Source organism: Euwallacea similis, chromosome 24 (assembly GCF_039881205.1).
Source record: "Euwallacea similis isolate ESF13 chromosome 24, ESF131.1, whole genome shotgun sequence".
Lineage (NCBI taxonomy): Eukaryota > Metazoa > Arthropoda > Insecta > Coleoptera > Curculionidae > Euwallacea > Euwallacea similis.
Genome location: NC_089632.1, coordinates 1,442,948 through 1,464,357, shown reverse-complemented (window position 1 = coordinate 1,464,357; position 21,410 = coordinate 1,442,948). Strand labels below are relative to the sequence as shown.

Below are 21,410 nucleotides of genomic sequence, written 5' to 3'. Positions count from 1 at the left end.
ATCTGTTATATTTTTAGAATGGAAAAAACGAATTTCTTAATCATAAAAATGCGCATTATAGATATGAGCCACAAATTCATTACTATAGATTCTTCTACGATCTATGATATAAAATATTTGTTTTGTATTCCTTCTTTATAATTCTTTTTACTGCAGCGGCTAATAATCAAATCTTCAAACTATCTACTTATTTCAATTCATACTCCATTCTTCTCTCTTCTCTTTCTTCTCAATTTTTAGAAAAGAGAATTTACAGTGGCGGCCAAAAGTGGAGAAACATTAAAAATTTTAAAATAATTCCGCAAATACATTCATTATCGATACTTCAAGTATACGAATATGTTCAGGTATCATCAATAGTTAATTAAAAAAAATCAAAGCATTGAATATTTTTGAAAGAAATACTGATTTAAAAAAATGTTTATTTTTATGGAGACATAAATGGAAAAATATGTTAATGCTCTCAGTATAAAACAAATATTACTTGTTTAAAAAAGCTGATATTTTAGCAGTATTTTTGTAGTTTCCCTTCAAAATACCACGAAGTATTAATTTATCAAATGAGGTAAAGGATCTTATTATTAAAAAATATCGCGAGCGAGTCAAGCAGATCGATATTGCAAATCAGTTAAATTGAAACAAAAAGTATTTTCTGCAAAGAAATAAAATTGTATCAAGAAAGGGAATCCATCACAAGTAAATCCAAAGCAGGAAAACCCAGAAAATCGACAGCTGCTACAGATAAATTAATTAAAAGGTGTTCTTTGAAAAATCCATTTTGAACTGCTTTTGACGATAAACAGGAGTATGCGCATATTTCAATTTCTGTGAGGTCTATTAGAAGGCGCCTAAATGATAGGAAGCTATATACCAGAAGATCTACGAAAACGCCTTTATTAAAAAAAAATATATATCATTCTCGTTTGATTTTAGAACATTTAAATCGGTTTTACAATCAATGGAAATAAGTGCTATGATCGGATGAAAGTAATTTTAACATGTTCTTCTTTGATGGTATAAAGTGAGTAAGACACCCCAATAGTGAGAGATACTACCATAAATATACTACCCCAACTATTAATCATGGGGGTGGTAACGTTCTTTTGTGGAGGTGCTTCTCAGGGTATGGGATGAGGCCATAAAAAAGAATAGAAGGAATTATAGATCGATATCAATATCTAGATGTTTAAAAAATAAAATATTATCATTTATCGAGGAATTTTTGCCTTTAGTTTTGAAGTTTCAATACGATATTGATCCAAAGCATACTGTAAAAGTTGTCAAAGAGTTTCTTGAAGCAGAACAAGTGGATGTTATCCAATGGCCAGCTCAGAGCCCGGATTTAAACCCCATTGAAAACATGTGGGAATAATTGAAACGCGAAGTCAGACATAAACGCTCGGAAAAATTCATATATAAGGATCAATTATTTGCTGCTCTATCACAAATTTCATGTGAAATTTCCGGGAAAAAAATCAAGTCTTTGTTGGAGTCAATGCCTCGAAGATATGAAAAGCTGATAAAGAAAAAAAGATTGGCGACCAAATATTAAAATAAATTTATGTTTCGTAAATTTCTGTTAAAGTCTCTTCACTTATGTCCTCTAAGAAAATAAATTACTTTATTTTGTACAATAAAAACCTTTATTTGTTTATTTATTTGTGCATTACTTAATTTAAAGATGAACCTGCATACTCATAAAAAAATCTAGTTAATAATTATTATTCACAATCGTAGTAAGAAGGAAAATTCAAAAGTTTCTCTACTTTTGGCCGGCACTGTAGATTCACTTTTTCCAGGATATGGTATTTTAAAAGATTTTCTTAACTAAATTTTCTGATTTAAAACTACTTGTAAACCATGGCTATCTACACCTTGACAAACATAATAAGGACATATAAATTCTGGCTGTTTCTTCGACGAATTTCGTAACATGATTTTTTCAGTATTGTAACTTTTCAGACTCAAATTGTTTTTGCTGTAGAATCAGAAAAGTGAATGAGTAGAATGAACGCCTCAACTTCTAGACCTCCTTTTCTTAAATATTATGTACACTAAAAACCTATTATCACTAAATATGCAGGTGTTTTAGGTGCAATTTCATTTTTTCAATATTGGCTTGACCATCTCCTCTTTTCAAGAGGATTGTAATGGTACGAGGGAAGATTTTGGATATGTGCTGATGTGGTTACTTGAAGAATTGCATTCACCAAGTATAATCGTAAATATATTTCGAGGGGGGTTTCAGAAATGCCCATTAGATTTTTTGAGAAGAATGATGGATTCTATAGTATGTTCCGATGGAATGGTTATGTTGGGAATTGTTGCTGACTGGTTGTTTCTGCCTTTTGAAGGCGGCGAAAAATATTTGTCCAGGAACAAATGATTCTGGATTAGGATAAAAGAAAAGCGTTTAGCATTTTAACTAGTTTTCCTTATAGTAAATGTTATAAGTAAATGTCAACTTTACCATTGCCATACCACGCGCCATGATTTTCAGCTATCTGCATACTAACAATTTCAAATCAATTGACCTAGTTTGTTTACTATAGTTTTACATTCCTTTGAATTATATTTTTTGTATAACTTTTGAATAATGAATATTATTTTAATTTTTACATGGCACAAAAATCATTAGATGACCTGTCATGAGGTGAACATGCTGAATCCTGATGCCAAAGCGTGAAATCCGAACTGACCCGAAAATCCCGTATCATGATCATGAGGCATACGTGTGTTATACACAATGTAGTAATAAAAATAAGCTTCATGCGGGATAAGAAAGCATGCGGTCCATGACTATTGTGGCATAGACATACATGCAGAGCATAATATGGAAGTTGCAGATTTCTCTCCTGCCGATTTTGTAATCCATGCCCGGCGGCACACTACTGGTAGAAACATTTGTTTCACTACAGCTGTAATTTGCAAATCAACCAGCAAGACAATCAATCTGAGGTAGGCACATCGAAACACCATAATTGTGGTGCCACAGAAAGGTATTAGTAACGAACCATTTTTCAAAATTAGCAAAATTATAAAATGTTTTTTATTGAATAATTTAGTGCAGATAGACAAATCGAGTAATTTTATACCTAGTTGAATTTTCTGCAATGGTAAAGAACAAAGAGAGGATGAAACGAGCCATACAAGAAGATTAAAGATTATCTTTTCCATGACGGAATAAAAATCGAACGAGAAAAATTAAAAAATCCCCACCAAAGCTCCAGAAAAAAAAGTTTATAAGAGCAAGACAAAAGGGAAACTAATAACTGGGCACAAGAGGGCAATCAGCTAACCCAAACCACACACTCCTCTTCGACTCCAATGCTTACATACAAGTACACGATGTTATTTAAGTAAGTAGTCAAACTTCAAGGGGTGATTCTGTAAATGATTCTAAGACGAAAAGTTTATATAAATATAAGTCCGGTAATGCTTCGTTTTTAAGATACAGGGTGTTAAACTTTTTTTAAAAAATCATTGCATATTACAAAAAAAAACTCCCAAAGACAAGAAGATGCAAACTAATATGACGTTGAAACTTGGTGACAGTTTTTAATGTAGTACAAAGAAATATTTTAAACTATAAATTGTTTGTCTATTTTTTCTAGTGGCGTGCACAGGGGTAATGCCGAAAATTTAAGAAAAATTAAACAAGAAAAACACTTTATTAAAACTATATTTAAATAAATGGTACGCAATTTTTTAGTAAAAAAAATCAACAATAAGTAAATGCCAAATTTTAATAAAATCGGCTAAAGGATTATTAAGATTTTTACAAAAAACAATTATTAAAAAAAGTTTGACACCCTATATCTTGAACACGAAGCATTACCAGACCTATGTTTATAAAAACTTTTCGTCTTAGAATTACTGAAAGAATCACCCCTTGAAATTTGGCCACGTACCAAAAAAGACCCTGTATATCCATCAAGGTCAGTCCTGGGCCGTTGCAGATTGGATCAACAGGACTTGTGAGGTTTTTACTGGGTGGGCGCTTCGGTGAATCCCATAACACCCAGTCACCAGGACATCCGATTTAAAGTCTTGTTGAAGACTTTCCTCGTGTAAAAAAATATCTAGTTGAATCAGAACTTAATTCATAAACAGACAGGTTCCTTTTTTGGGAATGAAACTGCGAATTTTGACAAAAACTGTAAGAATTCTAAGGTAAGAATGGTATATTCTCACGAATTTTGCTCAACATTATTGCCAGATTAATTTTTCTATTAATTGATAATGACTTTACAACTTGTATAAATCGATTTCAACGTTAATTGATGCAATTTAGTGATAGAAAATAATAAAGTTGCTAAAAAAACTTAACGTCAATACTTGCTGTTTAGAATAATTGCAGAAAAAAAAGTTTTATTATTATCAACTTTGTGGTCTCAGATATGGTAAGGGATTTCTAAACTATTTTTTCGGAGATTACTAAAAATTCCTGTGGATAAGGTTTGTCCGAGAGCTTTAAACTTTTGTTTTATCTGTACCTTTCAATCCTGCTGAGATATATGTAAGTCCTGTTATTTTACAATCAGTACAGCAATTCTCTTTGATTTAACGTCAGAATTTGTATCAGATTAAAAATAATAATACCCAGGAAGAGATTGAAGCTATTACTAATGACTTGTACACAAGCGTAATAGATAATCTAAGGCATCGCTCGGAGGCTCCCCAGAGGCGAAATGGACACATATGAATGATATGTTTTTCCATACGTGAGTTTCCATTAATTGTAGTTTAAAGTTTTTCCAAGGTTTGAAAGAAAATTGATGATGGCTGAACATACTTATAAAGAGAGGGCAAAACTCTGAGACACTTTATGTTAGGAATATATTTATTTTATATACATCATTTATTTTTAAAAAAGTGAGATGAGATCGTGTATTTTTAATTTCATCAAATAATGCATACATATGTATAAGGTATTTTCGCGACACTCTGTACATTGTCATAGTATAATTTACCCAGCTGTACTAAATGAAATAACAGTTTATATTTAGTTACTTTTTTTCGGGATGGAATTTATTGCATGTTTGTGTTTTACTTCTATCGATAAACCCGTTAGGTCTGCATACCAAAATTATATCGTTATATCAAAATGGTCTATACAAAACTAACCTGACGATAAGACCAGTAATAGACGTTTTAAAATAGAAACATTCCAAATGCTGCCGCTATAAATCAAAGATTAGGATTAAGACATCAGTTTTATCTTTAATGTATACCTACATTTTAAAAATTAGTTTATGAATCTTAAATCATCTTTTGAATTGCTCATTTAACTACAGTCTGGGAGAATTATAACACAAGATGTCTCTTGTTTTTTCATTAAACCTGCGTCTATTAAGCGCCCCACGTTGGCTATTATAAAAATGGAAACACGTTCTTACAGGTTCGTATTTTGCCATTTAGTTTTTATTTTACAATTCTTTTAATGGTTCTTACAAGACTCTACATGAAATGAAAGTCCAAACTACTTTTCCCTAACTCAAAGTGTATAGAAACTACAGACCATTGGAAGCAGAAAAACTGCTCAATTTTTGATCACACACATGTAGTTGTTGACGATAGCTAGGTCTAGGAGAAATTCAATAGAAAATTTTGAAGCTCTCATAGATTGTATGCATGGGCAATAATACTTGAGGTACCTCATTAAGAAACATACATGTGCATGCTTAGTATGTGCCTTTCTTTGGAACATCCTGTATATGTATGTATATGTGACCAATTATCAAAGTAGCGAGTAACACCTGTAAACTTGCATTTACGATCAAAATTTGTTTGGGATGTAACAGCAAATTTATCGCATTCTTCATTTCGAGACATTCCAGAGATTTTTTTCAAAACATGGGAATTGGAAAAATGACCTTCACGTTCCTATCTTAAATTTTCACAGCGGTTCGGAACTTGCAGCACAATCAAAAGTAATAACTCGAACATTTCGACAAATATGCGACCTTAAAATGTCGGTACAGAGTTAAACACAAAGAAAGTTTATTCGTGAAAGGCAAGACGAAGATGGAATCATGGAAATCTATGTTTAAAATAATTTGTTTTAGTTCCTTAGTTCATTTTTCTTTTTTTCCAAGATTTTCAAAGTGAGAGAAAACTGAAAAAATAGTGAGTGTAAGCATTGTGTTTAAGTGGTGAGTAGGTCAGATGAGAATAGTAGTAGTAGTAGTAGAAAAGCGAGAAAGCCCTAGCCAGTGGATCCTTTTTGCCCCGCAATGCAGCCCATTTTACTCCAGATTTCAAAACCATCTCTTGTAGCAGGACTTAGGATAACTGTCAAAGAGTTGGCCGGACCTAAAGGCCTGTTTGTAATTAGTTGGACATCTTTTTCATGAAAGCCAATATTTTGATCAGTTCTACATTTACTCTTTAAACTTGAACTCAAAAATTATTAGAGATGTGGAATTTGTTAAATAGAATCAAACCTATGTTTCTTATAGAGGCACAGCTTTGCCTTTGACCGTTTGATTTGACCTTTCTAATTTATAAACAATTCCAATTACTTTCGGAGATATCGTAAAAAATCGAAAATTGGTATTTTTTCTTTGTTTCTTTTTTGTTTATATACGGGGTGTTTGGTAGAGGGCTAGAAAGTTTTCGATGTGAGATTGATGAAAATTTATCTCTATACCTATTTTACGCCTAATTTTCACACAAATATTTAATGCTGTATATAATATATAAATTTAAACGGACTTATTAGGAAAAAACTAAAAAAAAATGTTTTACCACCTTGTGACAGGCAGCAAAAATGGACCCATGTTCGTTTAAACTTTATTTCTTATTTCGGTCACAGAAACCTACAGTAAGTAGTTGGCAGACTTCTTTGCACTGAGTGCGAATTAAAAAAAATTGTTGGATAATGAAATCAATATCCTTTGGTGACTAAGAACGGTAATAGCACATTCACAATACGATTGTGGTGAATTGATACATTATTATCGTATCGCGGCCAGGACCGTTTTTTGGTTCATCAGAGAGAACAGTAGTTTTTCGAACCTTTAGCATTAAGCTTGTTACTATATTAAGTTGTTGTACTATATCAATAATATAATTTTTCCCTTACATAGCTGCATGGAATAATTCCTGAAATCCTGCACCTTTTAACAAGAATATGCCACTGGCAACATTTGGATGCAAGCAGTCGTGGATGTCAGAAAATTTAAAACAGGCATTTTACAAAACAATTTCAAAAAATTTTAGATAATTTACAGAAAGTATTAGAATTATTATGTTCAAGGGCTGAACGCAGTAATTTGGTGACGGCTGAGCGTTCATGATGTGGTAAAATAAAGAGTAATCATTAAAGAAATCTCAAGTACAAGTTGAAATATTGGAGGCATATCTTGGATAAATTAATTCGCTAATTATTGTCGATGTCACACTTTTGGTGGTAAAAAATAAATTATTCAATCAACTCTTTACATTTACGTTTTACTGCGCACTGAGAGTTTTTGAAATGATTTCTCGTTATATTATGTTGTTATGATCAACAGACCGGAAGAAATATAGACGATAGCATAGCTTCTATAATGCTATAGAGGACACAACTATCTTTTATAGTCGTAGGTACGTAGTCCTTCTATACTTATATACTTGACTACAGAAACAAACAAATAAATTAAATTCAGACCCAGACTAACAGTAAGATATCTCGGACTGACATCTAATTTAATTATAAAAAAATTTAACAACCTGAGTAAGTAAATAAAATAATAATATATGTATATTTTTATTTTAATCATTCAGCAACATTTTAAACCACTGTTATCGCAATGCATGTTTATCTCTGACCCATTTTTTGTGGGATCTACCGTGATGACTAATTTTTTCAATATTTAGATAGAATATACGTATACCTAATTATATACTAATAAAGATTTTTTTAACCCTAGATCTTTTCTAACATAACATATTGTCAATTATTTTTTGTCTTGCGAAACCTTTGCATAAGCACTTGGAAGAATACACTGCAATCCACCAATTAGTGCTTCTAGAGGAACGACCACCAGCGGTAATACCAAATTTTAAAACAAATCTTAGAAGGCACAAAGATTGGGTCTATTTAATAATCAAATATCATGTATGTTTATTTTCCTTTTATTTAGGATTGTCTTAGTTCAGGTTATTTAGTATATCATTACCCCTAATTTTCGTTCATAGTACTCCTCACTCCTAAGTAATATATCGTTATACAATAGTATATACATATATAATAAGCAGGCAACAACAGTGATTCGAAATTTATTAGTACCCTCCATTGAAGAAAATGTGTATGAAAGACACATTGAAATTTAGGATTCATAAGATATAACATTTCTAACATATTGCACCACTGGGGACGATTTATCAGGCGCCAAGACTTTTTGGTGCCCTTTAGTGGAATCTGCTGCGATGGCTCATTTTTTCATTTCATAGATGCAGTATCATACGTGATATCGCGTAAAAAATTTAATTTTTTTTTCAAAAAAATACTGCAATGCTTTTTTATTATTTTAAAAAAAATTACTTTTTTCATTTTTTATTAGTGTACAACTTACGAAACTGTTTCTAAAGCGCTTGAAAAACATACAAATCAAACAATTGTTATCTACAAATCAGTACTTTCAGAACCATACGTACCAACAGTAATGCCTCCTTGGGTACAAATCTTACATCGGACGAAGATTAGATCTATTTAATGATAAAGAATCCTGTATACTTTTACTGATCATTTTCTTAATCACTTCAGGTAAGTTAATATTTCAAAATATATTATCAGCACTATCTAAGCATCGAAAATTATCGATACATTTTAGGGTAACATGCATGAATTTCACACGTTATATTCGGAAGAGAATTTCATGTATCAAATGCTACTTATTGGTGACACCTTTGTAGAATTTTTACTCGTAGATATCGATAACAGTTTTATCGCGATAAAATTTCTGTATGCGGCCCTTTTACGGTGGTCACAATTCTTATCTAACAATAAAATATCGAATTTTTAGTGCAGAATGGGAGGTAAATGAATCTCTCATAGTATAATCATATTTTTCAACAGAGATGCCATTTCATACTCGAACGATGATTTGAAGAAAATGACTTTTTGGTATTTTTATATTGGCCTAGTTCAATTTATTTTGCAGACATCCCTGTAGATGATTATGAAAATTAAAAATGAGAAGATTGAATTGCAATGTTTTAACTTTTTATTGGTAAAATTTTGTTGTTCAAGCTTTGTTAGTTCCGCTAGAACGATTTTTTTACACAGAAAATGTTTGCTAATTTTCATATAAAACAGTTTTTATCTCCAAAAGTTGCCATTTTATGTTAACAGAATGTTACATTAAGTCGACTTGAAATTTACTATAAAATTATAAAAAAATTAAATACAGTCATTCCATTTAAATTAACAAAATTATCAACTTCTGATACTTCTGGAAGAACCGCTATTGTGAAAATATTTTCAATTAATAGATCTTGGGCTCAAAAATTTTCGCCGTTTTCTAAATATTTTAATGGGCATTCAGCTAAAGACGCCCTATATAATTAAATATTGGCGGACGGTAAAGAGTTTTAACGCACACATGACAATTGCCATTGTTAATTGATTGCCCAAAAACTTGTTGGACTCTGGTACATGTTACTTTATTTTGCGTGCAGGATTTCTTTGCGCTAAATAGTAAAACTTTACCGGTCTTTTTCAGCATTTTTCCTTTCAAAAAATACTACGGATCTCTGTATTTAATTAGACAAGAGCCGCTTATCGCTAAACGAAGACCTGCCTAGATAGTGGTATTGTCTTCCTCCCAACACGTAAAAAATGCAAATACTAAAAAGTCATTAAGAGGCAGTGTGTTTTTGTGCTACCACAAAGTATACTACTTATCGTAAAAATTGCAACATCTAGAAATAATGCATATATTTTAATGAAACTTTGTTAATTTATTGACAACACTATACAAAATAAATGATGTAACTTGCGAAAAAGTCCAGAAAGTCTTTAAAATTCGAATAATGTGTATAACCACCATGTGAATGTGTACATCCTCAGAAACTCGTCTGGGCATATTTCTAAGTAAATGGTGGATTTCCTCTTCAAATAGTGTATCCCAGGCCACTTGAATTAAATTTCGTTACTACTTTGCTAAAATAAGTCATGGGGTCTCCAGTGTAGTAACCCTTCTTCCTGACATGTTTCATACGTGTTCTATGGGGGAAAGATCAGGAGAGTGGGGAGGCCAAGCAAGCACACTAACATTGTGACGTTATGGACGAGCCATAGTTATAGAAGCAATATGTGGCTGTGAATTGTCTTGCTGGAAAAGCATGTTTCCATGAATGTATGGTATAGCTATTGGTTCTAACATTTCCTATAGGTATACGAATTTTGGTTGAATTTTATGTATTAATTCTAGGTGTTGCAATTTTTATGATAAGTAGCATATTTCCCGATAACAACCTAATAATATTGGAATATTATTAAAAATTTTGTATGATCATGAACGCATTCTACATTCAAAATAACTTAGGAAATATTGAATACTATGTTGAATCTTGATAAGAACTAGGTCACATAAAACTAACATAGTCACTATTCAAATACGTAAGAAACATCTGTGTTTAAAACCTATAACTTATTTGGATTCAAACGTCATGTGGTAAAATATTGTAAAGACATTTTGGATTGCATAATAATTTATGAGCATTTTATCATAAACTTATGGAATGTTATTGTCAATACGCACAAAAGTAGAGATTTAATATGTTCTTAAGTTAAGCAAAGAAGCTTTGCGTAGAGAGCTGATAATAGTGCAATAAAAGTTTTCCCTATAAAGACTTTCATAGGCGTCAAATTTGTAGTTTGATCAGATTTTTACATCTCCCAAATAAGATGTATCAATTAAGTTAACTTCTTCCACCTTACATTATTACTACAGACAATATTGCCGTAAGTACATTTCGAAATTCTGTTTTACTTAAGGCACGACGAAAGTATCAAAAGGTGTCAAACTGTCGAGACATTTTTCACCTCTTCGCCTTGCTCCTCATTTGTATTCAAAGTAGAATTCATCTACCAATACATGTTCGTTCTTATTACACTTGTGTTTTAATGCATTATTATATCAAATTTCCAGTTGTGTATCTAGGTAATAGCAATCTTTGCTTTATTCGTTAGGCAGTTCCTAGGCAACTTCAGTCCTAAGTCGTCATATTGAGTCACGTCACAGTGGACATTAAGAAGATGGTAACGACTACTTTCTGAGTAGGCAAATAAGTACTTTAAGAAACATTATAACTAAAACTATCAAATGACTCACCAATTAAAGAAAGAATTCAAATCAAGTTGAAGTCAGTTCGTCAAAACATCACAAAGTGGAATCAAATCAATGTCAAAATCACGCGTGTATTTCACATCGACGGCCAAAGCACATAATTTGATATAAATTTATTTTCACAGCATTTCGTGTCGGAATTCGTATTTCAAGTTTAAGATCGAGCAAATCGAAAAGCTCCACTAATTTCCTCAGGATAGCTACCTGCACTAATTCTCTCAGGATAGCTACCTGCTATAATATAATCCTACAAATTAGAGCACCCACGCTAAGGCGGATTTCAATTGGTCGCGCAATTTGCCCACTTGTTGAGTGCTGCAATTCGATTTGCCAGATTTTAGGGCGTAGACGTTGATTTCAAGTATTTCTGTTTAGATTTAGAATTTGTAAGCTCTTCGGGAGAGCTCAATTCAAAAATATTAAATTCAGGTTTAAGATGTGAATTCATCTAAATCGATTTTGAGGATGTAATCCAGTTTCAGTTTTACTACGGTTTGAGGGTATAAGATTTCTCTTACCTTTATTTTACCTAAAAATATTCTTTTATTTCGTATTCAAAATTATACTTTTCCCATCAACAAAATTTATTCTTTGTTAATTTAACTTCATTGAGTTTAAATGTTAAAATCGACTCGGCTCATTCCATGACTTAACCCACCACATTTCCTATCGGTTTTGTTCATGGTCTTCTTCCGTTCGTGTGATATTTAACAGTCACTTATAATGTATGGATAGTTTTACAATGTATGTTCTTCATATTTTGAATCATTGGGAACATCTACAGGGTGAATATATTTCTGGGTTCAGGCACATTTGTATCACTCTAAAATTTTTCATCGTAAGAAGAGAAGAACGATTTAAACTGAACACAGTTTTAAATATACGGGGTGTCTCAAAAATTGCCACAGGATTTCATTTTTATTATCTTAAATGGGATCCCCTATATATTGTGGCATCTTTGGATTCCTTGAAAATTTTTAAGATCATTTCGTTTAAACTATCTCATTTGCCGATTTTGTAACTGTTTTCAAAATATCTACGTTTGAAATGTGACACTTTTTGTATTTTCCACAGTCGTAACGTAACGTAATGGTTGAAGTTATAGCTTTCACGTTTCTGTGTTAGTTTTTCACGATTTTCATTTTCGATTTACGTTACTACAACTTCAAGAATTTACCATTTATCACAAGGCTGCTAAAAATTTTACAGATATTAAATTTAGTATTGATTCACCTAAGACTAAAAGTAATCGAAAGTCATTCTGGAATGACTTGAAGCCTTTGAAAATTAGGATTGACAAAAGTATAAAAAGTGGTATACAAAGGTTAACACAGTAACCTTCAAAAATTTGCAAGTAATCCAAAAAATATACAAGAAGTTCTATTGAAAATAGAGAAGCTCAATTTTTTGTAATACATCCGTTTTTATCTAATTATCTCTAGCAGTGCTAAGGGCAGCAAAATTTTTTCGGAAATCGGACGAGAGAAAATTCAGAAATCGCAACATTTTAACATGGGATATTCACCCTTGCTCTGTTTACTATCACTTAAAATTCATCCTGCATAATCTGAAATTTTACTTTCACCTAAATCGATAGTTTTTAACAATCGAAATTATGAACTTTGCAATTGATAGCTAATCAGTTAGGAAAGGTATAGTTTTTTTGAGTACTAAATAAGCTTTAGCAGACAGAACGAAGCGTGGGTCCGCAACTGATTTAAATAAAATAGTATTTTTTAACGAGATACATTAAAAAAATATATTTTGTTCGCGAAATCATAAGAAAAAGGCAGAAAAGAAATCATATTCAAGCAATACATATTATGTGTCTTCGTGTCTACAGCTATGAAAAACACCTGTAGAGAGCTGACCAATAAAAGAGAGCGAATTGTCACAGTTCTAGAGGGTGATTTTTTTAATGGCGGATAAGTTCTTTGGTACGTTGTAAGAGACCATTGAGGGAATCGTAGAAAAATAATTAAAAAATTCTATATGATTCCTTTTCTGAATTTCTCGTTAAAAACGGAATCGGAAATTTGGTAAATATCGAGAATGCTTGATATGATCCTGATATACAGATAAAAGCAGTGTTTGCTATACAGAATACCCGCGATATCGTTTTAATTGTCGATAAACGTTTTCAAAACATTGTTACCAAATGTATAATTACTGCATCTTGATGGAAAAATTCTGATTTTAAAATTTAAAAAATGAGCACAAAGAGAATGTTTCAAGTAATTTTTACTACAAATAACAATTGAAGACGCATAACGTTCTATTAAAAATTATATGAAATTGCAAAATTTTGAGAAATAGAGAAGATGGGGTCTGAAATTGACTTCTTCATATATCTTGGTGGATTGTCGAAAAAGATGTTTTTAATTATTTTTCCAAGACTCCCTCAATAGTCCCCTACAACGCACCGAAGAGCTGATTCGCCATTAAAACTCACCCTGTATCATAAATCAAAAATGTTTGAACTGCTATTTTTAGTATGGCTCCTACTACGATCCGTCGCTCATATTTCCCCTTCTTTGTCACACGTTGTAGCACTAGATTCGTGCTTCCAACTATACTGTTCCTATTTATTAACAGTGTTAACTGAGGCACGAAATGAAGGTCCCTGCTTTCATCTCACCACTAGTTGTGAAATTAAATACTCAGTTAGAATTAGGAATATTTAGGTATTAACTCACAGATTTCGATTACGAAAACTGTCACTATATTTATCAAAACTTGAAAAAATAATTAAATAAAACGACCTAAATTTTGAATAAAGTCACTCTTTACCATTTTAGAAGTTGTGAATGTGGCAGGGGTAGAAATATTGAAAGTAAGTTTCACCTTAGACAAGGGCGTTAGCCCCCTTAGCGAAGGGTGAAAGTTATTCTTACATAGTTTTAACTGAGAACAGCGTGCAATTCCGACGCAGCAGTAACTCCTAATAGTGTATGAGGCATTTTTCCGAAAAATGTACAATTTTCCTTAGACGTATGGAACATATTTACATAAAAATCTTTATCTATTTTCTGGCGGAACTCCCTTTACGTCAGCAACAAACTGTGGATTAAATTACACTATGAAAATTACGGCTGTTTTACAAACCAGTAACCAGTAAGAATAATATTTTCCATAAACATCTTGCAATTTCCGAGATAAACTTCTAAATTATGCAGTTCTTACGACACAACCCGTTTGGTATGTATGCAGATTTGCTTAATTCGCGAAGCGTTATCACCAAACCGATAGCTACTAATGCATTAATCTTTCAGTGAAAATATCACGGGGCTAGCTAACACACCTGTTTACGCATTTTAACGACTCTTTCATCATTAATATTAGATTCTCTTTTCCTAAAGATGATCCTGGTCTTACGAGTTTTAATGCCGGCCTAAATCGCATATTCGGTCACTGATCGCCATTGGTTTCAGCAGGTTGCCACGTCATCTCGTGCATCCTGTTTAGGAATCCGCTCTTTAATTAAACTAAAAGCTGTGGTGTTAAATCTGAAAAGCACATGATCCAGGCTGTGACGTAAGCGATAGAGCATTCCAACTTCCCTTTTTTACAAGTTTAACATCTAATTATTGTTTGGCTGACACTTCTAAGCACCTCAACTTTCAGAGCAAGATTTATCAATCGTCAGTTAAGTATCGATCAGAGATATTTTATTCGAGCTTCTAGGCATAGTTTCGCGAATATTTTATTGTGGCAATATAAATATTTAGTGTATATTTTTCGTATGAAAATACTTGTGTTGCACGTAGGTTTCCTTTACGTCGAATTTTGGCTAAAAATAAAGTTTTTTACTAATTTTAAAGCTAATAATCTATATTTAAGCTGAGATTAAGGCTTACATTTGAGATCAACTACTGTATAAACTTTTGTTTCCCAGAGTAAGACTTGTATGTTATCAGAAGGTATGTAGTTTACATAAACTTGAACTTTTGTCTATAAAGGACATACTATAATAATAACATCAATTCGTTTAAGGAAGTTTATTTTAAGTAATTATTTTACTTTAAATTACCGACAACACTAGTGGCTTTTTTTAAATATTTAAAATTCTCCATTTTCAAGGAACCATACTCCATGACCTTAAAGTTGAACCCTTTTTAAATGCGCGCCCTTTGATCACTTGTGGTGTCAACGTAGCTTCGCATATAAATTGCTTAAAGTTCGCAGGTAGCTTCAACTACTCGAGAAAACCTTACAGTGTGGCAAATCTGCTGTTCCATTCCCGAATATATCACACAATTCTTATGAACCACAAGTTTTTGCGAGTACTACAATAAACTCAGTCACTTTCCATCTTCCAGGATCCTGTTTTTTACCTGGCAAACGGGACAAAATATTGTCACAAAGAATTAACAAAAAAGGAATTTTTCATATTTTATCATTCGCAAATTGACATTTTTGCAATAAACAGTCGTTGGTAATTCAGTGGTTCCGCATGCGTGACTCCCTGGAAAGCTAATATGCACTAATGGAGGCGACGAACCCAATAACTGCACCTAAATATTGATCACAATTAATATAATACAATTTTGCAAGACGAGAATCGGACTCAGAATTTGAAAGTGAATTGCCGGGAGACAGACGTGGGAACACAGTCTCACTCGCTCCAACTTAAGTGAAGTCTTTTCCAAATCGAAGTTGGGTTGGTCAATGGTAAAACTGAATTTTTAAAGACCCGTGGGAGAACGGTAAACACTAAGTAACAAAGTAAGTGGTAAACCAGGCGCCAAAATGGATCTTAGTCGAAGGCGACTTTTTTTAAATCAGGAACGATGGGGATCAGGATCTGAATTGACTCAAAAAATTAGTTAAGGACCAATAATGAATTCGATAAAACATCAACCTGTCAATGCAATCTGTTTTCAGGTGCAAAGAGGCAAATCATTAACTATAGAAGACATAGAGGTCAAATCTCATAGAGAGCGATAGACGTAAAACTATCGCTCTGCTATAAATAAGATCTTCAGACCATACAACGCTTCTCTTTAGGGTTACTAAAAAATCTATTTCGAAATTGACTTCTTACAAGAAAATCACTATGGACTCGTTCGGTTTTAATTTCAGATCGATATCAAAATCACACGTCCATTTGGAAACTGAATGAATAAAACTGCAATGAAAAACTGTCTACTATTCTTTGTCATATTACTGCACCTTCAGGACAATTCATATGATATACGAAATGTGTAAACTTATCAGATAACCTGGGTCAACGGTTTTATGTGTGTAATGACATTTTCTTAAGTAGTAACACTTATGGCGTATACGGGCACCCGCACCGGTGCGCACTCGTTGCGACAATACGAAGTTTGTTCCTACAGAGAGAAAAGTCGATTCCTTACATTTCTAGCTATTTTTAACGATCTGAAATTGGTTCACTTTCCTTTTGAAACGAAACTGTAATCGACTTTTTCGACTGTCTTTGTTTTATTAGGACGCATGATAATATTTTAAATGCATGCAGACAACATTCAGCGGCTAAATTGCTGCACTAAGTACGTACTTTTCGGATGTCGGAGTTCGCCATTAAAAATTGTTAGATGAGAAATGCAATCTCTCTGCTAATAACTTACTAAAGAGCTATAACTTTGAGAGGTCAGCACGAGCAAGTATTTTAACGGATTTGATAGTTTAGTAAATATGTATATTATTATATATAACATACACATACATATATAGTAAACATTATTTTGTATCAATGTTGCCTCCTAAGCTTGCGATCTTAGTCTTATTATATAACAGTGGTAATCGAAAGCAAAATGGGCCTAAAGGCGCAGCAACGTAACTGCGAAATGTACATATTTAGTTTTTAATATCTAACTGGTTTTTGAATCGTATTAATCCAATTAATATATAAATCTAGTGCCAAGGTTAATGTTTTTACTCATTTTTTTAGTTAAATATACTCAAATTGCCATTGCCTATGTGGCTAGGTAATGTATCTTAGCCGACCGCTTTGACATGACTACTTTCGGAAATTGTACATTGGTGCCTGCTAATGGTTCTGTTTGGTATTTTTAATTTTATATTGATATGTCTAGACTCATAACTGAAAATATCATACGCTCGTTTTTCAATTCCAGTAACATCAATCAGGTAATCAATTCCATACGACTTATCGAACCATGGTTGGAAACAATTCCTCATAGTGAAAATGTACCACATTCCACTCCCCATGGAGAACAAAAACTTATACTAAATTTACAGATGGTGCTTAACTATTACACTGTTTCTTATCATGTAGCGCTTTTTCAACACAACTTCATTTTCCTCCATAATGATAGTATGAAGCCCATCACATAATTCTAATACCATTACTACAAGAGGACACCATAACATCCAACATTAGTACGGGTAAAAACGTACAGTGAAAGCGTTGTTCAATTTTAAATTAATTTTTAAAATTTTGACACTTTTTTTTAGTGGACAGCAGTCGAACTTTTATTAATTTATACCAAGAAGTTCCCAATTTCACACGAGTATCATTCGACTATAGACTTCGTTTGCCTACCTTCGAAATTCAAACAACAAATAATACATTTTTTAACCGGAAAATACCTGTTTCCAAAATGCTACGCTGTTGAACTGGATTGATTCCAAAATATCCAGAAAATTTGAACAATTCCTTTGTACCTTATATTGTTATACTCATTTAGAGTAATTCACTGGGGAGTCGGGAATTAAATTAATTAGGTAGTAATAATATTTACTTTTCGAAAATATTTTTACGCAAATATCCTATATGCATACATGAGTCTAAAAATACTACTATTTCATTCACCTTGCTATGTGTAAACAAATGGGTGAAAATATTTAGAATGCCGCCAGTTCACTGTTGGGGATAAACGATTAAAAATTATGATATAAAGATTTAGATATATGTATAAACGAACTGATGGGCTGAATTTTTGTATTTATTAACCAGTGTAAACTGCAATTTTTATTTCATATCAAAAAGTACATTAAAGTGTACAATATATAAAATATGTATTCTCCACCATTTTTTCTACAATTATATTTCTAAAACATCACATCTTCGGTGTTTCCTCAAAAACAAACTCATCCATCCAAGCAAACTAAACCTGAAGTATCTCTTCCTTTCTTTGCTTTTCAATTTTAGCAATCCGAATTGCTCGAATTTTCAAGGGCATTCGTCTGATATTACCCAGTTTATACTATTTAATTTATTATTATAAATTTCAGCAAATTTTCAGCTTAGTTTCCATGATAGAGGCTACCAGTAAGTTTGTAAGCTTATTGAGTATTCCGTTTATGTCTTCCGTTCTAGCTAGAGCTCTAATCAAGGAGTTTATCTTTGCGTATAGCTGTTCTGGCTTCTGCTCCTGCCCGGATCCTGCTTGAACAGTGAAAACGAATCTGATTGATGTCATCCTCTTAGCCAGGTTCATACAAACTTTTTGCACGAATTCCTATTTCATTAATTAAGGTGCTTAGCACACAGGCAGTACGATGATTTTATGTAACACAGTTAAGCTAATTTTATTATCCATTTTGATTCACAGTAGTTTTTTTACTGGCCACTTGCAAGCTGGTAGTAGCTGTTCCTTTAATCTCAGTTTTCAGTTTTATATTGATTTCCTCAGTGGTTCCAGATATCCTTTTTGACCTCCTCGAGGACATCAGAGTACTTTACGTTCCGATTTCTGATGCTTTTCGTGGAAAATACTGGCTCCGCCAAGTTGTCCACAATATTTGTTATCTCGAAGTGGGATGGCGCCTACAGGATCCAAACATCGCCCTCTAGTTTTCTGGTCAATAGTTCTTTTGTTCTTAGAGCTACTTATTCCCTGTAGCATAACTGTTCATATAATGTTCTGGATGGTACCTTTGGAATTCGATATTATCATTGTCTTGACGCACTCTGGACGTAGGCTGTTCGTGTGATTATATATAACAATTACGAGGATAGTCTCAGAAGTCCCGAACTAACACTTAAAGAAAAAAAAATTTAAATATGATATTATTTCTTAATATAATCTTTTGTGAGATTAACACACTTCTCCCAACGATGTTCTATGGTTTCTATACCCTATTTATAGTAAGAAGCTTTGAATGTTTCAAAATAGGTTTCAACCTTGGTCTCCACCTCTTCATTATTAGCAAATCTCTTTCCAACGAGCCATTTTTTCAAGTTTAGAAATAGAAAAGAATCTGAGGGGGTTAAATCTGGCGAATAGGGTGGTTGAGGAAAAAATTCGAAACCAAGTTGATTGATTTTGGCCATCGCGATGACGGAAGTGTGGACTGGTGTATTGTGTTGACGAAACAAGACTTTTTTTCACCATCATCTATATGTTAGGTCGGGTACTTCTGAGACCATCCTCATAATTCGGCCGAGCACAAGCCTGTACCCCTTATACATTTCCTTTTGCTTTTTATTTGTCGATTTCTTAGTTCAGTTCTAAATTTATATTTACTTTGAAATTTTTATTACAATTGTTTAACATCAGTAAAAAAATGTAAAATACACGTTTCACAAGCTTCCCACTTACTCGTTTCCACCTCGTTGTTTCGCTCCTCATTTTACAAATTTGGTTAGTGTTCCAATGTGGTCTCTGATAAAATTGGTATCTTAATCTACTAAAATCTTTAAAGATTCCATGTTTTATATTTAGCTGTTGTAAATATGGAAATCCTGTTGAATAAAAATAATAGCATCAGATACACGGCTTAAAAGATTAATTATCACATACGTCCATTACAAAAATCATCACTTTGCTCCTTGTTTTGCAACTTAGGCTGGTGTAATAATAAGCTGCCATATGGAACTTGTACCTTAACGTACTACTAAGAAGCTGTTTTCTTCTAAGATAGCGAATGAAATATGTTTTGGATGCATGTTGGAGACATTATTACTTTGAATTAAGAATTTCAACGAATCATATTATTTATAGTAGTTTTCGTAAGACATTTTGGCAACCATTTCGACGATCTGTTAATCATATAAGTAATCAACACAGCGCATTATAACTAGTTAAACTGCTACTGATTTTAAAGGATTTGTTTCTATTAAAAAGCACTTCTAACTGTTTCCTTCTAAACGTTGTCTATTAAAAAAGTATTAATTTCAATGTGTGATACATGCCCTAAGATCCGAAAATTTTTTTTATATCTTCAAAAAACGTTCTAGGACAAAATATATGTTTTTAACATTCATTTTGTGCATTTTAGCTAATTTGTTGTTACTTTTATTAATGTTATATGAATTGACGTTTTAATAATGTTCCTTTTTATTATCCGCTAGGATATGTATATCTCTGAAGTTCCCCTAGTAGTATCTCTGAGTTCGCCGAAAAGTCTTCATCCCATATGCAGAAAAAAGCAATGGCGTCAAAGTCTTAAGATTAGAATACATTTTTCATGAGTCGACCTGAAATTGTCCTCGCACTTATAAATTTTCTAGAGAAAATTCGGTGGGGGAGGGGCAGAAAGCAACATGTAAGAAGGAAAAACAAACAGAAACGACTCAGTAGTGAACAAAATAGAGGAGGCTTGTTCATATAGAGAGGTTGTGTTGATACCCTTCTTTGGCATAGAACGATCATTCGGTAAACTAAGAATCGACAACATTTGTGATGGCTTCATATCCCAGGACACCGCACCCCAGGAGGTTGGGTTGGGTAAATCGGCACTTCAGCAAAATCGCGGCATATCTGGGAGACAACCAAAAGTAAATCATGGATAAGAACGTCTGTCCACGGGGTAACTGCTTATCACCGTGATTGTGATACCTTCTGAAGAACGGCCTTTTGACCACCTGCGCTGTATACTACAAATGTCAGAGGTTAAGAACTTGGAGGGTGTCCATCCATAGCAAGCGAACCTGGAAAATTCATATGCAAAAAACATGCAACAAAACTATAGTACTAATATGACAACCATGCGGAGCAGTGGGATAGAGATAAAGCATAAAAAGCCACGTACTATATTGGGTTTTCATTGCGGTGATCAGGACTCTGATTCTATGAGAATACGTGAAAGGAAAAATGAAATTCTTTAAAGTTTATTGGCTAAAAAATTTCATTCGCCAAT

General features: G+C 32.8%; 1 protein-coding gene across 2 annotated transcripts in view; it reads right to left on the bottom strand.

Moving 5' to 3' along the window:
• LOC136416619 (uncharacterized) overlaps window positions 1-21,410 on the bottom strand; it is a 170,538-nt gene that overhangs the window by 11,701 nt on the left and 137,427 nt on the right. The gene's annotated exons all lie outside the window — the stretch shown is intronic.